At 34.6% G+C, this 9,501-nt stretch overlaps 1 pseudogene; it reads right to left on the bottom strand.

The window, feature by feature from the left end:
* Positions 1 to 2,083: 2,083 nt before the first annotated feature.
* On the bottom strand, positions 2,084 to 5,647 carry LOC125829138 (uncharacterized; annotated as a pseudogene).
* Positions 5,648 to 9,501: the final 3,854 nt, after the last annotated feature.

Raw genomic sequence — 9,501 nt, 5'->3', positions numbered from 1 at the left:
GAAATCAGGGAAAAAAGAATCAAAACTCAAGGCAACTCATTTACTTGGCATAGAAGCATCCCCTTCAAATGTTCTTTCCTTTTGTGGAGAATGTTAAGAGGTAAATTACCCACTAATGAAAAAACTGCCAGGTTTGGTAGTGAACCTGCTGCTTGCTCTTGTTGTATTTCTCCAGTCTGGGACACTATTGAGCACACCTTCAACAATGGATATTTTGCAACTTATGTGTGGAAATACTTTGCTGCAACTACAGGAATTAGTACAGATCACACACCCCTCATTTATTTAATAAGGAGATGGTGCTCTACTAAATACAAAAATGAGGCTCATAAGTTGATTCTCCAGGCCACTCCAATATTCATTTGTTGGAACCTTTGGAAGAATAGGTGTGCTAGTAAGTATGGGGGCATATAGTCCAATGCTTCTAGAGTAATGTATGCTATTTACAAGGACAATTATAATCTTATGACTACTGTGTTTCCTCACATCAAGTGGCCTTCTAATTGGAAAGACCTGATAATGCTAGTAGAGCGGTGTGATCATGAGACCAAGGTAACTATGGTACTCTGGAAAAAAGCTCCTGATCAATGGAGTAAACTCAACACTGATGGCAGTGCTCTGAGTAATCCAGGCAAGATAGGGGCTGGTGGTATCTTAAGAGATCATAAAGGTCAGATGATTTTAGCATTTGCCACTCCTTTGGGGGAAGACACTAATAACAGGCAGAAATGGAGGCTGTTATATTTGGCATGACATGGTCCTTACAGGTAGGCTACAGGAATGTCATTCGAGAGGTGGACTCCCAGCTCTTAGTGGATTGGATAATGCTCAAAACCAAGCCACCATGGAGTATTAGTAAACAAGCTCAACAACTTCAAGAACTCATCAGGCAAACAAACAACTTCAAATGCAAACATATCTACAGAGAGGCCAATTTTGCTGCAGATTCTTTTTCAAAACACAGTCATACAATTACAAGTCCCCAAATCTATTTCAATGAGCAGCTATTACCAAAGGAAGGAAGAACTTATCATCAACTGGACATGCTGGAAATGGCAAATTTCAGAAGAAGGAAGATTAAGAGAATAAAAGAACCACCTTAATGGCTCCCTGTTAGTTAGTAATTAGTTAGATTTTTTGCCTTTTCTTTTTACTTGTAAATGGAGAGTCTCCCTGATTTATGCTTCCTAGAATCTCTGTATTGAGAGGAGTCCTTTCTTTAGTTGCATAGAAGCTAAGTAGCATCTTTCTTGTATGGGATGAGTTGTCTATCCTTAGTAGGAAGGTAGACTTATGTATCACCATAAGCTTGGAGTTAAGGTTTATGTCCCCCTCTATGTATTTTGCTTTGTTTATCTATGTAATATATTTCCTTGTTCAGCAAAAATAAAAGAATGCAGCAGTGCAGAACATGGAGAAGAAAGGCACACTGATGATAAACTTTGCAGGTTCAAAATACATGGTTCGTCTAGATGCCATTGTTGCAGAGTGCACAAAAATGAACACATTGAACACATTATTAGAGAAGGAGACATGGCAAAGGAAGTCTGGCAGTTTTTCGCAGGAAGCTGTGGTATCATCAACAATAACACACATATCAGATCCACTTTGATTAACTTGTGGTTGCACAATTCAAAATACAAAGTACATGACGATTCTACAATGCTTTCCTAATGGTTAATGTTTGTGCAATCCCATATCGACTCGAAGCAGCATATTGTCAAGGAAAAAGGTTATGAGGAATGAACTAACCCCATTCCATAGTTTCTCATGGCTGCTTAATTATACATGCATACAGAAAACCTTGAACAACCCAGCCAACATGACATCAGTTTCTACTTTCTAAGGACACTACGAATACTTTTGCTCGATTGACTTTAAATTCTAAGACAATCACAACGAGAAAACTTGTAGAGATGAGGATGGATTCAGCCAAATCTAGGTTTTATCTTTTAGCTAGAAAGTATTAGCTACCATCATTTTTTGCCAGAATTAGTCTAACTAGAAAGTGACTATATGCATCAACAAAATAAACTAAAAAGTTAGGTATTTGTTGCTTACTTGGACAACAAAAAAGTAGAGGTCATTCAGTTGAAACAAAAGATGTCGCAGGTTGAACATGTGACTGTTGAGCAGCGAAGAGTTCCTTCATTTTCATTATTTCTTTTATCTCATTTTCTAAGGTAGACAATTGATCGTTCAAGGATTTGTTTTCCTCATTCAAGAATTTGTTTTCTTCATTCAAGGATTTGTTATCCTCTCGAGATGAACGTAGAGCAGAAAATAGTTCAGCCTTTGAAGAAGTTCCACCTTTTAAATCATTCGCCTTTACTCCACCCCCAAATCCAAATACATGGCTACGAGTTTGAGGTCCACAACATTTTTCAACAATCTCTATGCTAGGTAGAGATGGATTTGTTTGAACAATTTCTTGGAGTTGAGCCTACGAAATATATAAAAGAACATTTTCTATCAAAACACATAACAATTTCAAGTAATAAACATATTGAATTTACCAAACGTACATGTTTTTCAATTGCTTTAGGTTCAACAAGCTTGTTATCTTTCTTACGAGTCTCAAAGAAAATGGTTGCCAAATCTGGTGGATTGCCATCTTTCCCTCCCTTTACATCATAGGCAAACATGTCAAAGAACTCAAACCTTGTAAATATTCCATTTATGAAATAGTTTTATGATAATACCTTTTGATAAATAATCTCTCGAATAGGCTTGCTACCAATATGATGAAGCATCGTCAACTTAGCTCTATTTGCCGCATTCCTATTGCTTCTTGCCTGAATACAAAATTTTCTTAGTTGGTAGAATTTACTTTGTTTGGAAAGAAAGAAACTAGAAGATTTTCCAAAAGAAACAAATGCAAGATTGAGGTACTGCTACAATCTGTTACTGGAAATCATCCTGGAAATCCATCAGAAGGGGAATTCCCTTATCCCTTCAATACAACGACTGCAACAATTTACAGAACTACTTCTAACATTACTACCTCTATTTTACATATCACTAGGAAGCAGTTCAACAAAGCGAGATTGAGGTACACGTGGAGCAGTCTGTGGAGCAGTCTATACCAAACGGGAGATGCAGCAATTCAAAGCACAATTACTATTTCAGCAACATGGATCGACATATTTTGCATACCTGGAAACTTTCAGAAGCAAAATGTTCCTTTACTAACCATTCCCATTCTTTTTTGTGTACTCCCCTTGGAATATTCCTAAGAGACTGTTGAATAGGCTTATCCTTCACATATTTTGCATGCAAGTGTCCTCCATTTGTTCCATAACTCATTCATCCATCCCAAGATATGATCACGATGATCATTCATGTCAACACTCTCAAATTTATGCTACAATAATCAAACCATGAGTTCGAGTTATTAATAAGAAAAAAGTATCAGGAAAGGATGTCAAAATGAAAAAGAGCTCTGTTCTAGTAGAATAAGCAAATATTCCAGTAGAAAAAGAATTCCAATTGCTCATTTACTTATTCCGGTAGCTCATAATAATTCCAGTAGCAGCAAATGTTCTAGTAGAAAAAGAGCTCTGCATCTTCTACATCTACTTTTTCTTTTTCATCTTTTAGAGAAAAAAAATCCAATGATTCACATACATTTGAATGCAGTAGCACATGTGAAATGTGAAAATTATTCGACAAACAACTCTATATTTGCATCACATATAAATTTGTTACCTCAATGACTGTTATATGGACAAGAATACTCAGCTGTATCAAATAACAATAAAGAAGTTGAATCAGGTGACATTTGTTACCTCAACGGCTGCCCACATATGATTCAACTTTTCTTGTTTAATATCATTCCAAGATGATACTCCCAATGGACATATATTACGATCACGAATAATTTTTCCCAAATGCCTCGAAAACAATTTGCTATTTGTTCCAACCGTTCGATTATTGTAAAAGGTTACTTTCAGCTTTTGTCCAATTTCAAGTGCAGCAACTTCTTTGCACATGTTGCTCCCTCGAACTCTTCTTACCTTTTTTGGATTAGGTGAACCTACAGTTTCATAATTTGGTAAAGACTAGCGATCAAATTCAGTTCTACAAACTAACAACATAACATATATATTAAGAATATCATACCTTTTTCAGTTGTTTCGGTGTGTTTCATAACTTGATCAGTAGATGGAGGCAATGAAATGTTGATTTGCTTATCATCTTTCTCACTAACCAAGGGATTTCTGTCCATTTTTTGCATTTCTTGACTAGGAGACTTGGTAGTATTCGATCTTGTGCTTTTAGAAGACATTGTTGACTCAGATCTTTTATCTATTCCCTTTCTAGTAGCTGCTGGATCCGAGAAAATGTAACATAACAGTTCCTCAAAATACAATAGTTCTAAAAAAGCACAACAGAGTTGAAAACAAACTTACTTGTTTCAACTTCTTTGGTGTATTGCTTAACTTGATTAGTACATGTCGGAGATGGAATATTAATTTTCATGTTCTCTTTCTCAAGATCCAGGGAGTTCTTACGCATTGTTTCCATTCCTTGACTACTAGATATTGTATAACTTTTCTGTCCTAGTCCTCGAGTCTTCCCTATAGAATGTAGAGAAAATAAATACTATTATCAATACTTAACATAATGTTTTGGAGCATGAGAAGTTGAAGAACAACGACAAGAACTCGTTGAGAAGAAGAGATTGTGAAACAGAAAAAATAGAGTGTAATCGCTAAGTTGTACATAACGATTACGAGTTGAATATAACTTTCTGTTTAACAAAAAAAATATATATCTTACTTGTTTCAATTTCTTGGATGTAGTGGTTAACAAGATCATTAGATTGAGAAAATAACTTCTTAGCTGGCATATTCCCTTTCTCACCCAACGATTTAAGTCCAACTCCTCGTCCTCGTCCCTTTCCAATAGAACCAGGTGCAACAAATGTATATCTCAAAGTACTCTTCATAGTTGAACTGTCCTCATTTTCAGTCTTGACTAGTTTCATCTTGAACTTGCAAAAAAGTCCAAAAGTAAATAATAATAAGAAATAATGTATGGCAGTGTTATTACAAAATTAATCATGCTTTCATAATGTGTAACAATAAATATATCAATTCATAAAAAAAAGATACTTTACCTCACTAGTTCTTTTTCGTTTCTTTTGTGAAGGACTTCCTAACTCTACAACATCATCATCATTCATTTGTTCGATAGTCTCAAAGGAATCACGAGGTTGAGTCTTCATCACGACTAGCCAACCTTTGTTGGAATTATCATTAGCATAGAACACTTGGGATGCTTGGTTTGCTAAAACAAAAGGCTCATTTATTTTCAAAAATCTACCCGGATTGACACTCACAAAATCATACTCATCCTTTTTAACTCCTTTTATTTCATCATACATATCAAACCAATTACAACAAAATAAAACCACTCTTCTATCCATGACAAATTGCAACTCAATCACATCTGTTAATACACCATAGTAATCAAGGTTCTCACTATCTTTATCATTCTCACCCAATACAACAACACCACAATTTTGAGTCCTTAACTTTTTATCATAATCCTCTACATGAAATCTATATCCATTAACAGCATAACCATTAGAACGCCTCAAATATTGGGTAGGACCGCGTGAAATTGACAGGAGATCTTCCATCATACGACTATCATCTTCTTTGTGCAATTGTGCGACCTATTAATCATATTACATTGATTATTTTAGAATTAGTATTAAGATATTTAAATATTAAATTTGATTCTTATGTATTACTCACCCTATCTTTAAACCATTCAATAAATTGTCGATTTCATTCTGCATCAGACAAGTGTCGAGCATTCTCATGAGTTTGTGCAAACTCTCTACAAAATTGAAGTGAACCATAAATCTCATATAGAAAGGAAATTATCCTAAAGGAAATGATAATAATAAGATGATATGAAAGTTTCTACATACTCGAGAAATGGTAAGACATCATCACAATTCTTCAGTATGTATATATGTGCTTGTTCTAATTCATCTACTTTAAGCTCACATGGAGTTTTAGCTCCTAGAGTTTTTCCGGGTTGACAAAATATAGATAAGCCTCCACTACATTTTTGTAAACCACCATCAAAATTTCTTTCAGTTTGATTTAACTTTGTGTCAATTCTATGCAGATACCTCGAACATAAAGTCATGCATTCAATTGCAATATAGCCTTCTGCAATAGAACCTTCAGGACATGCCCTATTACCAATGAGAGATTTCAAAAAATACAACCATCGTTCCACAGGATACATCCACCTATAATGAATCGGTCCAGCAATCATAGCTTCACTAGCTAAATGTATAGGTAAGTGCACCATGACATCAAAAAATGAAGGAGGGAAGACCTTTTCTAACTTGCAAAGTGTTATGGGAATTTGAGCTTCAATATGATTCAAGTTATCAATTTTCAACTCCTTTGATCCAAGAACACTAAAAAATATTGATAACTCAATAAGTGGTTCACACACTTCTTTAGACAACATACCACGAAGTGCAAGAGGGAGTAATGTTGAAGAAGAACATGACAATCATGACTTTTCAATCCATATATCTTGTGATCTTTTAGGTTCACACACTAAGAAATATTAGATGAAAACCCATCAGGAACCTTTAGATTTTTTAAGAAAAGGCATAATTTGTGCTTATCTTCAGGTGTAGCAGGCAGTTGGAACTTCAATTTTCTCTCCATTTTGAATTGGATGCAATTCCGACCTAATGTTCATTTCTTGCAAGTCTAACCGTGTTTTAATTGTGTCCTTGGTCTTTCCTTGGACATTCATTATTGTACCCATAATATTATCACATATATTCTTTTCAATATGCATAACATCCAAATTGTGTCGCAACAAGAGACATTTCCAATATGGAAGTTCAAAAAAGATACTTTTCTTGTTCCAATTATCCTGCCGTTTTTCATGTGAAATCTTCTTCCTTTTCTTTGGATCTTTTGATAACTGAATCCCTTCAAGATTTTGCACTTGATCAAGTATCTCAATACCAGAACATATTTTTGGTGCGGCCCTTTCCTCTTTGTTTCCATCAAATGCCTTCGTCTCCTTCCTCCATTTATGACTAAGAGGAAGGTAATGTCGATGACCCATAAAACATTGCTTCTTACAATTAGTTAATCGAATTGAAGAAGTATCTTTTTTGCAACATGGACATGCCAATTTTCCTTTTGTACTCCATCCAGATAAGTTTCCATATGCTGGAAAGTCATTGATAGTCCATAACAAAGAAGCATGCAACTTAAAATTTTGTTTAGTTGATGCATCATAAGTCTCAATACCAACTTCCCACAACTCCTTCAATTCCTCTGTTAATGGTTGGAGATATGTATCTATTGCATCTCCAGGACCATTTGGACCAGGAATAATCATTGACAAAATGAAATTTTCTTGTTTCATACACAACCAAGGTGGTAAATTATAAGGAATAAGAACCACATGCCAAATGCTATGTGAGGTTTTTGAATTCCGAAATGGTTGGAATCCATCACTAGCAAGTCCAAGTCGAACATTACAAGGGTCAAGTGCAAATGAAGGATGAAGTTCATCAAATGACTTCCATGTCATTGAATTAGTTGGGTGCCTCATTATTCCATCATCAACTCTTTCATCCTTATGCCATGTCATTAGAGTAGATGTCTTTGTAGACATAAACAATCTCTGAAGTCTAGGCTTTAAGGGAAAATAGCGTAAGCTCTTTGAAGCTATCTTTTTACCTTTCTTATTACTTGTTTCCCCACTATGTGTATTTATTTTCCATCTGGACGCACCACAAACTTTGCATGAATCGAGTAAGCTATCCTCCTTCCATATAACATGCAATCATTAGTACAAGCATCAATTTTGTCATAAGAAAGCCCAAGTTCTTTAATTATCTTCTTTGCCTCATAATATGAGTTTGGCAAATTAGCGCCATCAGGCAACAACTCCTCTTTCAATAATTTCAATAACATTGTAAATGACGCATTACTCCAACGACCCATACTTTTGATATGAAGCAATTTGATCAAATAGGAAAGCTTTGAAGCTTTTGAATTTTGGTACAGTGGCTGCTCGAAATCCTTTAATAGGCTGAAATTTTTTCTTGCTTCAACATTTGGTTCCTCCTCTGGTAAATCATCACAATCTGTGTGTGTACTTCCTCCATTAAGATTAGGATATAAATCTCTCAACAATTCTTTTACTTCATCCTCACTCTCACATTCTTCTACAACATTACCATCTTCATCATTAGATTCCGAATTTGATTCTGACAATGGCTTACCCAAACGTTCTCCATGATGATACCAAAAAGTATAGTTTCGAATTATTCCATGCACTATCAAATGTGTCTCAACTGTTTTACGAGTTCCAAAAATTGTATTGAAACATTTGATACATGGACATCGTATTTCATTTTGTTCTTCTGTTCTTTGAAAGGCATAATTCAAAAACTTTTGCACACCGTCTAAGTAGATTTCATCGAGTCGATTTTCAACAAGTTGCATCCATTGCTTACTAGGTGCCAAACCTTATAGTATACATAAAAACAAGATTTAGAAAAATAAAAGAAAATAAAAATCAAAATATGCGCACAACTTGTTACAATTAGTTTTACACAACTAAGTTGAACTCTAAGATCGCACTTTCTAGTGGACCTTAGCTACTTGTTCAGTTAATGAATTGTGGTATACTATCATATGACAAAGAATGACGCAAATATAATTTTTCATGCCAATATGTTGACATACCAAACTTGAACAACAAAAATGAATAAACATAAAAAAAATACAGAAAAGAACACCATATACAAAGCAAAATAGCTAGAATGTCTTTCTAAGAACTTGAAGGTTTTCTTTGGGTTACCCTTAGCTTTTCACTCATGCTTGTCTATCATTTATGATTATTTTCTATGATAATCTTATTTGTTGACGCGATTTCAATATTTTTTTTAAAAAGCTAGTAGTTCCTTGTTGACCAGACAACAACATAAATGACCGTTCAAATTGACTTGTCTATTGTAAAAAATAGATCTTGGGGGACTATTTTTAGTTGATTCTTCAAAGACTCCAAAGTCTAGTAAATAAGTGATGTTAATAGATGTGTAGATTAACGACATGTAACAAATTAATGAAAGAAAACAATTACTTAACTCGATCAAGACTCTAATATAAAGAATCTTTAGGTTGTACACTTGACACGCCTAAAACAGGGAACTCAGATTCAAGCGAGTTTCAGCTCCCTTTCTAATAATTAAACTATCTATGTGAACAACAAAATGATCACTCCATAGTCATCGTTAAGGATTAGTAACAAAAGTTGTTCATTCTAATTCCATAAATTCTATTAAAAAGTATTTTAAGTCTCTTATCTTTGGTTCCTAAAGTTCATTAAGCAAAGATAACAAGAATCTGATTATAGTATGAGCTTTGATGAACATTATATGGATACAAAAGTTCATGAAACCATGGACTTGTTATACGAGGATCAGAAGAC

Source organism: Solanum verrucosum, unplaced genomic scaffold (genome assembly GCF_900185275.1).
Source record: "Solanum verrucosum unplaced genomic scaffold, falcon-dt-bn FXZP01000007.1, whole genome shotgun sequence".
In the NCBI taxonomy this organism is placed as follows: domain Eukaryota; kingdom Viridiplantae; phylum Streptophyta; class Magnoliopsida; order Solanales; family Solanaceae; genus Solanum; species Solanum verrucosum.
This window is presented reverse-complemented; position numbering and strand designations above follow the sequence as displayed.